This window comes from Agrilus planipennis, unplaced genomic scaffold, assembly GCF_000699045.2.
Source record: "Agrilus planipennis isolate EAB-ADULT unplaced genomic scaffold, Apla_2.0 scaffold237, whole genome shotgun sequence".
Classification (NCBI taxonomy): domain Eukaryota; kingdom Metazoa; phylum Arthropoda; class Insecta; order Coleoptera; family Buprestidae; genus Agrilus; species Agrilus planipennis.
Genome location: NW_020438951.1, coordinates 149,378 through 165,698, shown reverse-complemented (window position 1 = coordinate 165,698; position 16,321 = coordinate 149,378). Strand labels below are relative to the sequence as shown.

Here is a 16,321-nt window from a genome sequence, read left to right as displayed (position 1 = left end):
AAAATTTGGTAAATGTCTAGATCATGGCCCCAACCCCCGAAGGGGGTGGGGATGGGTGGGATCGAAAGAGGAGGTCTCCCCCACCACTGTACCATAAAAAGTTCGTGGCGGTCTCACCCTCATAAAAAGTTATGGGGGTTAGATGGGGATGGGGATAGGGGGGATCGAAAGAGGGTGGTCACCTGAGTAAAACCCCATAAAAAATTTGCAGTGGTCTCACCCCCATAAAAAGTTATAGGGGTTAAAAGTTGATTATTTTGACAATTTTCATACACTATAATTCAAATAAAATTCAATTAAAAACATATTTTCAAGCGGGAGGAGGTGGGGGATCGAAAGAGGGTGGTCACTTGAACAAAACCCGATAACCTAACCTAACCTACCCTATTGATAAAGATATTTAAATAATGTTTTACATAACTTTCTCAATATTTTTATGTATTTTTCCATTAGTTTTATCTTTGAATATTGTTTAAGAATGACTATATAAATATTTACATGCCTAGAAATATATGAAAATTGGCATATTTATTAACTTTGAACCCCTATAACTTTTTATGGGGGTGAGACCGCCACGAACTTTTTATGGTACAGTGGTGGGGGAGACCTCCTCTTTCGATCCCCCCAACCCTACCCAGAAGGGGGTGGGGGCCATCATCTAGAACTTTACCGAAAATTTTGTTATGATCATCAGTAGAGATAGAAACAGTATTGTCCAAAACTAATACTTAGTGTATGCTAAAGCAATTTAATCCGTTCTTTTTTTTTATATATAAGTACATAGTTGTAAAATGGTTTTAGCAAAATAAAAAACAAGCTCCGTTTAAAAGAATTCTTTGCGTATATAACGGGCACACCATCGTAAAAATATTTACTCCGCCGAAGACCGTGAAGGTTCACCTCGTAATAATTGAATACGGATTCTAGGAATAGAAAATGTAAGCATAGATTAAGAGTAAGTCATTTAAGTACCATACGAGGTTCGGTTAAAAAAAATTTCAACAGATCTAATATCAATAATTTGCTACCGTTTAAAACATTTTACCTTCGAACTAATATGGTTCGATTTCGAGCAGTAGAGTGAAATAAAATTTTTTAATAAATTTTAATGTAATGTGCCAACTGGTTAACAAATCTAAAAATTTGTCGCTTCAGCTGGTTAGTTACTAGAAAATAGCACATTACTAGTTACATATCTCATAACTATAACGACAAATTAGCTGCAAAATGTAATAGTTTGTAGTAAATGTGTCGCTGCAGTTCTGAGATAGAAAAGCTAAGTGTACTGATACTACAAAGAACTACAATTTGTAGCTAATTTGTCGCTGAAAGGGTTGTAACTTTTACCCATCTTGTAGCCAGCCTCGGACTGATCAGCGAAAAAGGATTAAATACCGTATTCCAAAATAGAAATATCGTAGAAAAATACTATAATTTGTCGCGAATTTGTCAGTGTTTTTCTAGTATATTTCTATTACAGATACGCTATATTTTTCGCTGGGTAATGAAACTATCTTTCAGCAACAAAATAATTACTAATTATTATAGCTCTTACAGTATTTTTCTACGTCATTTTTTTTTTCGAGATGAACTACATGTAGTAGGTATATATACCATCTTTACAGTTCTCCAGTCTTTTATCACTAGGCAGCTAGAGGATAGACTAGCGACATAATAGGTAAAACTACCATCTTTCAACGACAAATTACGGCCCTTACAGCATTTCAAAAGAAAATGTTAGAAGCGTTCGAAATGTAGTGTTACAGGCGAATGATGAGTATACCGTGGATAGAGAAGGTTAGAAATGAAGAGGTATTAGAAAGAGTAAGAGAACAGAGGACTCTATGGAAGTCAATAAGAAATAGGCGAGATAGGTTGGTAGGACACCTTCTCAGGCATGAAGGTCTAGTCAGAAACATATTAGAGGCAGAAACGGAAGTTAGGAGGGGTAGAGGTAGACCTAGATTAGATTACTGCTCGCAAATAGTTAAAGATATGGGCTGCTCTAGCTTGAGGGAAATGCGAAAATTAGCGCAGGATAGGAAAGAGTGGAAGTGTGTGTCCAACCAGTCTTAGGACTAACGACCTTATGATGATGATGACAGTATTTATCTTCAGCTTCATAAGAGGCTAGCATTTCCTCGATTTTCCACTAACTGGCTGGATCGACGAATTTTTGCATTTGGTAACAAAGTAGCAGGCCGCCCATCACCATTAATAACTAGTGGGAATGAAAAACCCGAAGTTTCTTAGTTTTGATTAAGGGTACTGGATAACATACAAAGAAAATAAAGTCCCAGTCTTGCACCCCAAATTGTTTTGATATTCTTTTCTTATCAAATTCATAAATAGTACCTACAGTCTCGCAATGTTTTCCGAATCTTTCCCATAGAAGAGTTTTATGACACTTAACACTGTGCTTTTTAATGAATCCATAACTGTTTATTGGCATTCCTTTTATACAAAAGCCTAGTATTTTACGTGTCTCTTCAAGTAGGACTCTACATTCCACAATGAACTATGAAAGCATTTAACGGTGTGAGATGCGAGTCGAACGACAGAACAGACGTTGAAAGTGGACAGAGTGTAAAGAAGAATGTATAATGATGTTGGAATTATTATATGTAAACAAACATATGCTCAGTACTATCTGCGATTATCGGAACCATTTCGAATTAATGCATTCTCCGAAAATAAAATCATGAATGAATCATGGTTTTGTTGACTTATCGCTGATCGTTCATACATCGGAAAAAAACATGTAATAACGGTTTCGTCATTAATTTATTGCTTGTCGGTTTCGATAGTAAAATACATAATCAAAAAGTTGCAAGAGCACAGCATTTGAAAGTGGCTGTTTAACTAATATTTGTGAAAAATACCTTCACGACTACACATAAAAATGCTACCACAAGTGTTAATAACCATATACCTATCTAATGTTAAGTGAAATTTTCTGTAGTGGCAGCAAAGAAATAGAATTATTGTTGATGTATTTTCGGCGACACAAATAGAGACACAAGTCGCACTCTGCACCCTGGATTTGTTCCAAAACATTTTCGCTTCATTTTCAAGAAAAACAAGAAATACTTAATAGCTAGAGGAAACATAAAAATTAAGTAACTTATGTTCTTTATTATGTTTACTTAATATTAAGACCAAAATTAGCATAGGACATTAGTAAAAGTGGCAAAAATAAACTACTCCTCCTGTATCCTAGTCGGAAGCCTCACCTCAAACAAGGATCTCCTCATTGCTTTAGAGCATTTGGGCGAAGTCAGGAGGGCAGACATGATCCGGAAGGGGTTACCTATGTCAGTCCGATTAAACATTTGGGCCTAATCAGGCAACCAGACAGGGTATCCACATTAGGATATTAATAGGGCAGATTTTTTTGTTTACATTTCATACAACGGTTCCCTAAACCGCACTTATTAATATATGAACATTTACACACCACCTATTTGGTCAATTGCACAAGTGCGTAAGTAATTTCTAATTTATTTAATAATGAAAGCTATAAAAGGCCATGTGAATGCCGACGAAAGACGTCACTGATTGATTAATAGATTTATTTTTTCCAGTCGGCCAAGTCCCGTGATGGTAAAGGTCAAGCTCAATAAAACGGGTCACAATAGGATACAAAGCGACATAAATAACAACCGCTTATTCGAAAGTCTATTTAAATAACAGCAACTATTAATACAGTATAATTTTTTTTTTCTGTTAAAACGTTAAGTTGCTGGAAAATTGTTTAAATCCACTCATCATCATAACGTCGTCAGTCCTAAGACTGGTTGGACACGCACCTCCACACTTTCCTATCCTGCGCTAATCTTTGCATTTCCTTAAAACTGGAACAACCCATATCCTTAACTATTTGTGAACAGTAATCTCATCTAGGTCTACCTCTACCCCTCCTAACTTCCGTTTCTGCCTCTAATATATCTTTGACTGATGTCTGAGAAGGTGTCCTACTAACCTATCTTCCCTATTTCTTATAGACTTCCATAGAGCCCTCTGTTTTCCTACTCTTTCTAATGCCTCTTCATTTCTAACCTTCTCTATCCACGGTATCCTCATCATTCACCTATAACACCACATTTCGAACGCGTCTAACCTTTTCTTTTCCGCCGCGCCCACTGTCCATGTTTCCCATCCATACAGAGCCGTGCTCCTAACATACACCTTTAACAACCTTTTTCGAATTACTAAATTAACCATTCGCGAGCATAGAAATGACTACTTTTTATTGAAGGCGACACGACCCTGCGCTATCCTCTGCTTTATATCCCTATTACTCCTTCCGTCCTGACTTATCTGACTTCCTAGATACCTAAAATCTGTCACTTCTTCTAATTCTTCGTCTCCTATCTTTATATTCGCTCTTTCCCTACTTTTTCTTCCCTTGCATTCCAGTATTTTAGTTTTACTTTTATCTATTTTTATACAGTACTGTTTTGTCAGTACCGCTTCCATTTTTTTCAAAGCTATCTCCAAGTCCTCCTTGCTAGATGCTAATAAATCCTCTAGGGGACATCAAATAATATATACCTACAGGGTGTCCTGCTGTGAGACAATTTCTCCATAAATATATAAATAAAATACAAGTACAGTGTAAGCAAGTTGGAGTTTTGTCGCTGCTAATTTTACAGCACATTTGTCTCACGCGAAATAAGTGAGGGGCACGGGGGTTGCGACGCGACGGTCGGTTCGGCGAGATTGTCTGCCGTGAGCGCCAGAAGGTAGGATTAGGGTACCCAGCTAATGTTTCTTCCACGCCCGGGACGACACCCCATATTTAACTAGGCTAGACATGCGTCCCGTGACACAGGGTCGGCAGGATTATCAACCCCTCAGTTCCGTGAATAAATCTACACCGCCGCGCCGTCACAGGCACGCACATAAGAGATCGGTTCAAAGAAATTTTTCACTTTCGAAACACGCAGGTGTTTCTTGTCAAAAGGAACAGGGGCCGTTGAGTTTCGTATCAAAGCATTTGGGTAGATGATAAAGAATTACTCAACAAAGATGTGAACGAAATCAAAAAGTTGAACGAATGAAAATTGTATCAAATTTTTAGAAACGATTTAGTAGCAAAAAGTTAGAATTTCTTCCAGCCTGTTTGACGTTTCATTCTCATTCTGTGGAATTATCGCCGTAATCGGGATGAAAGTAAATACCGATTTGCGCCATTAGGTTTCGCGGATTGTTGAATGCATGTTTGCGGGATTCCTTCCGATTGTTTTCCTGGTCATTTGTTCCGGTATTAACCCAACAACGATACAGCCGGAAAAGAAAAATAAAACAGGACTTTGCTACCCTGGTTTTTCAGTGATTCAGTCTAAAGCAGCACTTTAGACTGCTCAATTCAAGCTATTCAAGATCTAACGTACCGTACCGTCACTTTCATCGACATTTTACGTTTACTGATCGTAAAGTTTCACGAATCCACTTCTATACACTATAAATGAAGTATAATTGAAAAGAAAATAAAATAGTACAGAAAAATACTTGCAAGATCTACAAAATTGTTGTTGATTGGGCCCTGATCATAAATGTAACGCCTTAGAATATTTGGGCCCAGATTTGACCCTAATGGGATTACCCTGTGTAGACCTAACTAGGTTACATAATTTGGCCCGGATCCATCAGCCGTCGGTTCTTTATTGAAGAAGTTTTGGTTGTGTCACCATTGACCATGAAAGTTTGCAGAGTTAAGTCCAGTCTTAAGAATTTCATCCTTCTTAGTGACTATTAAATGTTGTTTTCCTATTGAAATTATGTGGCCTTTGAATTTATTCTTTATGCATTCAAACGACAAATAGGAAACGAAGACGTATTTTCTAACATTGAAAGGAATTTAAGAACTGTGTATATAATAATGGAACCAATAGGCCGAACATTGCATCATTTACATTCAAAACTTCTCGGGAATACAATCGGATAAAAGAAACATCGTTCACGTTCCCGTCGGTCCGTTTATCTTGTAAAAAAGATTTAATTACGTTAAAGGTCCGTTCCGTGATGTAGACGATGACATAAATAACGCGCCGCGACCATCGCCTTTATCGCGAAAATTTGTGAAAAGAGGGACATCGTCCTTATATCAGAGATCCTTCATGCCTTTCATAAATGCTTGTAGATTGGCCGATAGCTTACGTCGCTATTACATTCTGTCACGCACACAGCACCAATAATAAAGCGGCAGTATGAAAATACATAGACTAATATTCAGACAATCGCCTATAATTTTTAATACTTATTCATTAAAATCAGTTCAAATACTCCTTATAACTAATCTGAACCGATTTTCGCTTTTCCCGAAAAGTAAAGCATATAATCTAATCTAAGTCTTATTCGGTTGCTCTTTACTCCTATTTCTGCTACTAATAAGTCTCTAACTAACCTTGAATGCCATAGAAGGTGTCCTACCATCCCAGCCCTTTGCTTTTCCAATATCTTCTTATTTTAAACATTTTCTAACCACTATATTTTAATCGTCCGTCTATAACGTCACATTCTAATCAAAATATGAATTTTCTTTCTTTTGAAGTGCTAATTCAGCTTTTTTCAAAAATTGACCTACGTATAATTGGCTATTTCGCGAATCGGTGTTTTATTAACCGCGAGTATCGGGAAAATGTGAAAGACGAACGACGACTCATTACTTACTGGATTCAAGTAAACAAAAGCGACCCACATGGAACAAAGCGTGCGACCATAATACGAACGAAGTCGTAAACAACATTAGCGACTACACTCGTCTTACATATACAAGACGAACAAGGATGGAGCAAGGTCGTGTGTAAAAACAGATTTTGATATACGCGATTTATGTCGAAATAACGACGCTCATGCTACAAAGCCGAAGAAGTGAAAGGTGTCGCAGTTAGATGACGACGATAAGGACACAACTACTGTCGAATCACTGACAGATTGCTTCTACGTCATCGACATAGTCTGATGCCCAGGCTAATAAACGAAAATTACACCGGCTACAATAAATGACCGATATGTACGCCAGTGTGTGTGTTGTGTCGAATAGAGTATGTACACATGTATGTGGCAAGAAAGCGAAGGGCATCGCTCACAGGAAGTTGCCTCTTTCCGGAAATCGTTCGGCTTCTATTTTGGAAGCTTGTAATAACTGATCAAAGACGATGACGAATGTTTGGTCTTGTTGGTTCAGTTGTGTCCAACATTAGCTATACCAACATAACAACAACAACAGAAAAAGAAGTCACACCCTTCGCTAGATGCTAACGATAAATTTAGGTTCATTCTTATTTTATTATACAGGGTGTTTCTGAAATAAGTAGTAAGCTTTGGAGAGTATTAACCAGAAGGAAGAAGGGTCATTTTTTACATTAGTTGACATTGGAATTGAGACATGAAGTTTAGTCAGATAGGTAGTAGATACTCACCAAGTAGAATCGTGTGGTAGTATTGATTCCATGCGGAAACCAATCTAGCTTGAGATACGGGATTCTAAAGTTTTCTTAATTGGGGGAAATTCCGGTTGGTACGGCCCTGGCTGCAGCCCTTCGTCAGCTGTTCTCGTCAAATATGCATTGATGACGTCATTGTTTAGTTAGGTAGACGTATGACAGACTCAAGTTTCTTTAATGCCCCTGCCCTGATATATTGGAATAATGTTAGGAGGATATCTTTTAGGACAAACGATGTTTGGCGGGAACAGCTGACGGAAGGCTGAAGCCAGGGCCGTACCTAGCCTGGATCTCAGTCACATTGATTTTTAAACAAATAATAAACAAAATTCTAATAAAAACTACCACACTACTTTACTTGGTGAGTACTACCTACCTCACTAAACTTAATGTCTCAATTCCAATGTCAACTAATGTAAAAAATTACCGGAAGAAGTAATCCGAAACCGGCCCTGTGCGGGAAACAACTACATCGATGGAAAATGTAAACAGTGACGGTTGTGTGGAAGCCAGCCAGGGCCGTACCAACCGGAATTTCCCCCAATTAAGAAAACGTTAGGATCCTGTATCTCAAGCTACATTGGAAACTGCAAACAGTGACGGTTGTGGAACGACCAATAAAGTAAATATCAACAGCTTACTACTGCGCTTCTACACGACACGATCCTTATCTACCAGCTATGAAACTTCGATGGTAGGTACCCATTCCATTATCGATGGTATCTCCGCATGTTAGGTAAATTTTGGCCATAAATTTCTCCCAGTTCAAAACAAAAAAAAAATGATAGAACAAGCTGTTCTATTCCTCCATCGTCAACGAACGAACCGAACCAACTGTATTCAATTATTCACCCCCTTATCGTTGTTATTATAATGGGGTACCGTCGTCTGTCGGTCCGCGGCGTTGCGATGGGTCTTTTCAGTCCTCTATCTTACTCCTCTCCCGGATTCTAATCACGTACGGGATCGGATACTGCCCTTAACGAGGAGGATAAGCCAACATGAGACCGAAGTTGATTTATGCGACAAGAAATGCTTTATTACCGCCCCATGTTCGCACGCAATACGAACCCGCTATAAATCTTCCGTCAAAGAAATACATCACTGTGTCAGTGGTGCGGCCAAGGAGCGTGCACTCTGTTAAAAGTAAACTGAAAATGGTTCTCGTCCTCGGTAGAAAACGGGAAACGCACAACACCACCGTCACGACAGAAGCCCCTTTTTCGTTACATTGTGTNATACTTTATGTAAAGCCTGAAAAGGTGGCAACCCTATAGTCGATCGACATAGGTTTGCTTGATATATTTTCCAATCTAAAGCAAAAGATAATAATACAAATGAAGTAATAAATTACTCCTTCCAGTATGCAGCTAGACCTCATACTAAACTATAGATAGATCACTCACACGCCAGAGCTAGACCACATATAGATCTTCCTTTTTCTTCATTTCAAAGAACAGGACTAGGTCCCACTGTGTCTCATAATTGTTTATATCACGATGACTAGTAACGATAAGGCTTTTATAGTGTGTGTACCAAAAATAATATTATTCCTATTGGTTAACTCAGTTCTTGTGGCAGTTGGAAGAACAGTAATAAGTAATATTGTCAACTTTTTAGGGTACCAAGGCAGAAAATATAGCGTAAAAACTTGTAATGCTGGTGGACGCGCAGCCTCTCCTCTACACCTGATTTCATTTTCTATTTTTATAAGTCAAAAAGTTGACAATTTCGTCTCTCAAACCATCAGTGCTGAATCTGTTAAATGTAGTTACATTCTATTTCATTGTAAAAGCGTAGGACTAACAGGTTATTTATTGAATAGAAAAGTAAGCACCTGTAAATTTTATTTTATAGAGTACATCTCGCTTGGTGCTATGACAATTTATTTTCGATGTTCTTGGTACAAAGTGGGCAGGTAGGTGTAGGATAAGCAGTAAATTTTTCCGTTTATGACATTTACGACATAATATACGAGTATAAGGCCTATGATCGGAACAAACGTTGAACGTTGACGTATTCTTAGTAAGCAGGGTCCCTTCATTCCTTCGTCTTAATTTAGGTTCCTGGAAAGGTTCTCGTCGAAAAGTTTTTGTTTGTAGCTACCCGAAAATGGACCACACCTAGTCTTCATAGAAACGGTTGCGGCAGCGGGTCTCTCTGTCTTTTTTTTTGTTTGTGTTTCTTTCATTAATCTGTTGTTCACGTAAAAGCAAACGATGCTGACCTTGTTCTGCCAAATTCCAACAGTGGAATTTCAATTATAAGCAATTAACAGTGTCGTTATTTTAATGTACAACTTTCCGTCTTCGTAGTTGGACTTTTTTCTATTGAAACAAAATTGGTTAAAGTTTCTAAAGTTTCGTTAATCTCGACACGTTTCTCGAAGTTTCTAAAGTTGTTCAAACATCAATCCCGACCCCATAAATATTAATAGATAAAGGTTTAAGCAAGTGGTTCATTTTGTTTTCTTTTTTCTAACGATGACCTAAGCCAGACGCATTCTTATGCCTTTTATCATTCGGGAAAGCCTACAATTTTCTAAATTTTTCTTGCTGTGTCTAAAGTCAGCTATCAGTCAATTTTTTTGTGTGGGATCTTTTATGAAAGTTCGCCAAACAAAACTGGATGTAGAAAATATGGATTTATTTATGCCTAGGAATTTATCGTGGCCGAAATCTTCTCGAGTGTTAAATCGTAAAAGAATCTGAATGGCAGTCGTTAAACAATGGAGTTCATTCTTAAGCAATTTCATCGTCTTTTTTAATAACGACTACGTGATGTGGCGCCTATGCCACAATTGCTGCTGTAAAAACGTCAGTTTTCGCTCTTTCTTCCACGAAACCATGAAGAAGAATTATATCAACGAGAAGACGAAACGATGGAACAACAGAGAAACTCTCCGCCACAAAGCCATCATTGTTTCTATGTATGTATACTATACATAGATAAGTACCTGTGTGTTGACTGCCTCGTTGTTGTCGTTGCTTTTCTTTGCCTTTTCCTACTTCTCTCTTTTTTATTTCACGGTCTGTTAAGAAAGACTCCCCATGCGATTCGGAAAAAAAGACTCGTTTTTATTTAACGGCTCCAGATTTACGGCAGTCGGTTCCTTTGACACATTTCTCGTTTATTGTTGTCCGTTCTTCGTTGAAAAATCAGGGAACCACAGCAACAAATTCTGACCGCTATTATACGATACCTACATCAGTGTCGCATCTAAGCACACATCCAATACAGGATATACGCATAAGTAGATATTAACAGCGAGATTAAATTTATGTATATACCATAGATGTCGTTTGTAACTACATCTGCTATAACGATACAGCGATTATTGCGAAAATACTTTTTATACGGGACGCCTATCTGTTATAACGTAATCGGATATCGCAACGAAACCCATACGACGACGGTAAATAACAGACAGGATTTTTGTTAAAATGTAATTAAGTAAAATTATTTAATTAATTAAGATTTGTTATGATGGGAATGTTAAAGTGCTTAATTTCAAGTTAAAAGTCAAATAATTCGAAAATCAAGTAGTGTAGGACTTTTTGGCAGACAAATATACATCGTTCAATTGTCGGCAATTAACCAATTATTGGTTTAATTATAACAATAAATCAGTATGTGCAACTCTGACATTTCGTAAATTCTACGGCTGGTCGTTCACCGTTGGGTTCACAAACCAAAATCATACATATGAGCACACAGTTAAGTTAAGGCTCTGTCTCATGACCTGTGAATATTTCGACAAATGCAAATGTTTCATTATATACTACGTATTTTACAAAGCACTACAACGCAGGATGTTTTCTTTTAATTTCCAAGGGAGACTCTGGCTTAATTAGTTAACATTGATATCATTTTAATTGAGAAAATCCTAGTTACGTCAGTGGTATTGAAGCTTTGCGTGCGTTCGCCCCAGTAGGTGACATTAACATGACCAAGTTTTAGAAATCTTGCCAGATAAATTTTTAATCCCACGGTAGACAGTGAGTGATTCGGCGATTTTTAAGTGCGCTTTCTGCCGAGTCATCTTCTCTGAGAAAGTGACTTGGCCGACACACGACGCCCAATAGGCAAATGCACATTTCACCATCCTAAATGTCTTTAATGTAATATAAAAGGTGATTATGTATATTTATTGCTGAACATCTAAAGAATTCTATTTATTTCACGTATACACCGGGAGGGAAAAACTATAACCTACCGGCAATATCACAATCCGCTGTTCCATTGGAACATAATACCATGTAACTGATATGAACCTGATGTGGATACCCTTTTTAAACCCCTTAACAGTCATCATCATCATCATCATCATCATAGGGTCGTCAGTCCTAAGACTGGTTGGACACGTACCTTCACTTTTTCCTATCCTGAGCTAAACTTCGCATTTCTCTAAGACTAGAACAGCCCACATCCTTAACTATTTGCGAACAGTAATCTAATCTAGGTCTACCTCTACCCCTCCTAACTCCTGTTTCCGCCTCTAATATGTCTCTGACTAGACCTTCATGCCTGAGAAGGTGTCCTACCAACCTATCTCGCCTATTTTTTATTTACTTCCATAGAGTCCTCTGTTCTCCTATTCTTTCCAATACCTCTTCATTTCTAACCTTTTCTACCCACGTTATCCTCATCATCCCTTAACAGTATGCCCTATTAAAGTTTTAATGTTTTAAGGCGTTACACTTCCGATCTGGCACCAATCAAAACAAAATTATTTTATCCGGAGCCTATTTCTCATTTAGTTTCAGGCGCTTGCGAATAACACCGAGCGGCATGGCCTAGAAGTTTAGACCATCGCTTAGCATTCGGGAGAACGTCGGTTCGATTCCGGGTCCGTCTGTCTTGCTTCAATTTTTTCTGTGGTTTCCTTGGATCACTTAGGCAAATTCTGGGGCAGTAATATCCCACAAATAATCTTTCATTCTCTCTCTTCTGTCTTCATTTCGTCCGTCTCATCTTTCTCACCCGAACCACCACCCACCCATTCCCACGATTCCTGAAAAAGGCCTGAAGAAAGCCTTCCGCCCTCGTAGTCCGGAGGGATTATCCGCCCTCCAGCATTAGTGGCTGGTTGGAAAGAAACACCCAAAAGTTTTTTTTTTGTGAATAACATTAGCCTATCTAACTTTGAATGTTACAAACACTCCTCAAGGATCTTACAACAGACTGGGATATTGTTTGGCACATCAGTGCGGTGGTCCCTAAATGTTAAGGAATTATTAACTTATTACTTTTATTAGAATTATTATTTACCATTCCAATTGGAATAATTTTGCCTGCCGGATCATAATATACATATTACTGCAAGTTCATTAAACTATGTTTTAGAAAATTTTATTATTCAGTTCGTGTTTTCACAGGTCGTTTACTTATTAGATTACAGCTCTGACAGTGAATTGGATGTGTAAACATTTCACGTATACGCAGTATATCCTCATCAGTAGAGACCCTATTCCCTTGCAGGGGTACAAAACCACAAGACGATTAGTTTTAATGTATCAACAATATTTACTCATAATTTCATTAAAACTTTCTCTCTCGTTTCGTCACATTCCGATTCACTCTGGATCACATTTTTTTGGTAACGCAAAAATATTGCGATGGTTTGTTATTTTTTTTTGTTGTGGACTAATTACTTTACCGGTAACGACTCTTTCAGAAAATGAGTCAGTCATAAAGGAGGTAATGAACTAGGGCCATAATCAACTTAAACGACAATGTCATAAATAATTTTAATGGATTATTACACTGAAACATTGTATGTTAGGAATGAACATGATTATATACATGTTAGATACTTAAAAAAACGAGATTACCAAAATGCCAGTTATTTCGTCCAGGGTAATCCAATTTAAACAGGAAAAAGAGGAAAGAATGCGTACAATAAAACAAGTACAATTTAATGCCTTCTTTACGTACTAAACTTAAGTATATATGGCGTTATGAATTACCCTCCTAATTATTTTTAATAATGATATCAATGCGGTACGAAGATTACAAAAAAATCCTAATTGAAATTTTGAAGGAATAAATAAACTAGAAACTAGTTAAATAAGTTAAATAAAAATTAGAAGAACTACCTAATTTTAAGTCTAGGAAGTCAGATAAGTCAGGACGGAAGAAGTAGTAGGGATATAAAGCAGAGGATAGCGCAGGTTCGAGTCGCCTTCAATAAAAACAAGTCACTTCTATGCTCGAGAACGTTTAAATTAGAAATTCGAAAAAGGTTGTTAAAATTGTATGTTTGGAGCGCGGCGCTATACGGGTGCGAAACTTAGACAATAGGCGCGGCGGAAAAGAAAAGGTTAGAAGCGTTCGAAATGTGGTGTTATAGGCGAATGATAAGGATACCGTGGATAGAGAAGGTTAGAAATGAAGAAGTATTAGAAAGAATAGGAGAACAGAGGACTCTATGGAAGTCGATAAGAAATAGGCGAGATAGGTTGGTAGGACACCTTCTCACGCATGAAAGTCTAGTCAAAGACATATTAGAGGCAGAAACGGGAATTAGAAAAGGTAGAGGTAAATCTAGATAAGATTACTGTTAGCAAATAGTTAAGGATGTGGGTTGTTCTAGTTTTAGGGAAATGCGAAGATTAGCTCAGGATAGGAAAGAGTGAAGGTGCATGTCCAACGAGTCTTAGGACTGACGACCTTATGATGATGATAGTTAAATCTCAAGTCATTTTGCAACAAATTAACTCTTAATTAGCGAGATCTACCTCTATGAAATGATACCCTTAATAATTTTCTTAAAACCTATCAAAAAGGGCGCATTGAGGACACGCTATAGCAGATGACAATTCCTGACCGATTCACTTTTCCACAAATTCTTTAATTATCAGAATAGGACCTTATTGGCTTTCAAAATGATTCGACAAATATTTATATTTTACTCTACAAAAACCCCTTTCATGTACTCGACGACTTATTCATTTTGTTTTTTCAGTTTGGTACTTTGTTTGCTATCGACAAGTTTTCTTGATTTCTTTTTGGCAAATACGAATGAGAAATACAATGGACGCATGTCAGTACGATCGATCCAAACATACAATATACAAACATACGCGTCTACGATGGTGTTTAGCGGCTGAAGATGTCATCAGCGTCTGTGGAAAATCTCCTTTGTTCGTGTTTTGAATTCGCAGACGTCTGAAGCCTGAAAATAGACATCGGCGAATGCTCTGCACTATTTAGAGAGCCGTTTCTCAGACACATTAATTTAACAAATCAACAAACGAAAACACAGCGAGCATCCAGAGAAATTAATGTTCGATACCTAATAGTCACTCGGCTAAATTTTTGCAAATCACTACTACCTATCACGACAATTAACCTACATTTTTTAACACTGGCTAATAACAATTAAAAATCAATCTTTATACAGATAAAAAATAACTGAAAATAAGGAGAATATTAAGTTCAATTTAAAATTCAAAACGAGGCTCCTTGTGTATTCTGTTGGGATGTCGTTAATGTATCGAATAAAACACATGATACATGCAACGAGGAGTTTTTCTCTCGAAGAGAAAATCATCGATATCTACTGACAATGATTTAGGGACCGGTCCTATAAAAAATGCGATAAGCTTGGGTCGTTCGGGTTCTTTTTAGATAAAATTCGGCCACGGGAATTTGTCACGACAACGTATTTGTCAAAGGTACTTAACACGTCTACAACTTGAAGGGATTCAAATTAGAAAAGTGTGTCGTTATTTCTGTTGAAGTGAAGAGAAAAAGGAGAACAGCGTATGTCCTTGGTCACTTTAAATTATTTATCAAACTACTAGATTAGGATCGTGATTTGGATGATATTAGATTTCGTAAACTCGATAAAAAAAGTGAAGTAACTGTTAGTCTTTTCACACCAGCCGGAACCGATTATCACCTACCGGTTCCGGCTAGTGTAAGACATGCCTAAGCTGGCTTAACAAACACCAACCACCGGATCGTCGCCGGATAACCGATTTCGGACAAGCATTAGAAGGCATTTACATTTTTATAAAAATATTAATCAATTAATTNGCAAGAAGAACCGTTAGCTCCCTAAATTTTAAGAACAGAAAATTGGTTTCTATTTCCCAAAAGATGTGAGTGAGGTTCTTTGGCATTAGCCCGTCTTCACTTGCTTAAAGTTACCAGTGCAAACTGAGAAGACCAGGATAATAATAATAAAAATGGGGCAATAGATTTCAACATCAAACGATAACCGTTGCGCCGAATATAAAGCTCAAGTCCAATGGGAAATGAAAAGGAATCCCGAATTAAAAACTGGAGTACCACGATACACTGGCGGATTTTTCACATCTTTACAAAATATGCAGTCGGTTAGGGTTGCCACCCGTACTTTATTATAAAGTATTGTACTCTATTTCGACTGTGCGTACGTTATATTTTACAAGACACATAAAGTACGCAAAAAAACTTTATTTAAGGCCTTAAGTAAACATCGTAATTTTGTAAGCGATTATTCGAAATTCAGAGTATTTTTACATCAATAACATTGCACAATACAATATTTTTGAGAATGTTTCTAAGTACGGAGCAACCCGATTTCCCAAATCTGTTCAAAGTAGTGTCACTTTTGCTGTCCGTTCCGGCCTCTTCAGCATTTACCGAAAGAGTATTCTCTGTTATGAACGCAAAGTGGCGGGACGACAGGAATAAAGGTTCATTAAAACTAATTAAAAATGAACTTTTAGTTTACTTAAATATTTGTTTGCCATGTTTAGAGGCTATTAATGTATTTAAGAGCGACAGCAATTTGTTACTGGCTGCTAGGTGTAACAAAAAATATGTTTTTAAAAACAAAAAATAAAATACTTTATTTTTATGCTGAGTACTTTTTTTTT

The 16,321-nt window shown here is 37.3% G+C and overlaps 1 protein-coding gene across 2 annotated transcripts in view; it reads right to left on the bottom strand.

The window, feature by feature from the left end:
- LOC108741146 overlaps positions 1-16,321 on the bottom strand; it is a 98,925-nt gene that overhangs the window by 35,159 nt on the left and 47,445 nt on the right. The window contains exon 1 of one of the 2 annotated variants that reach the window (XM_018475816.2): positions 6,410-6,653. The exons of the other annotated variant lie outside the window; for it this stretch is intronic. The gene's annotated coding sequence lies outside the window, so the exon portion shown is untranslated. Of the gene's footprint in view, positions 1-6,409; positions 6,654-16,321 lie in introns of those variants that run through there. 2 annotated transcript variants of the gene reach the window in all.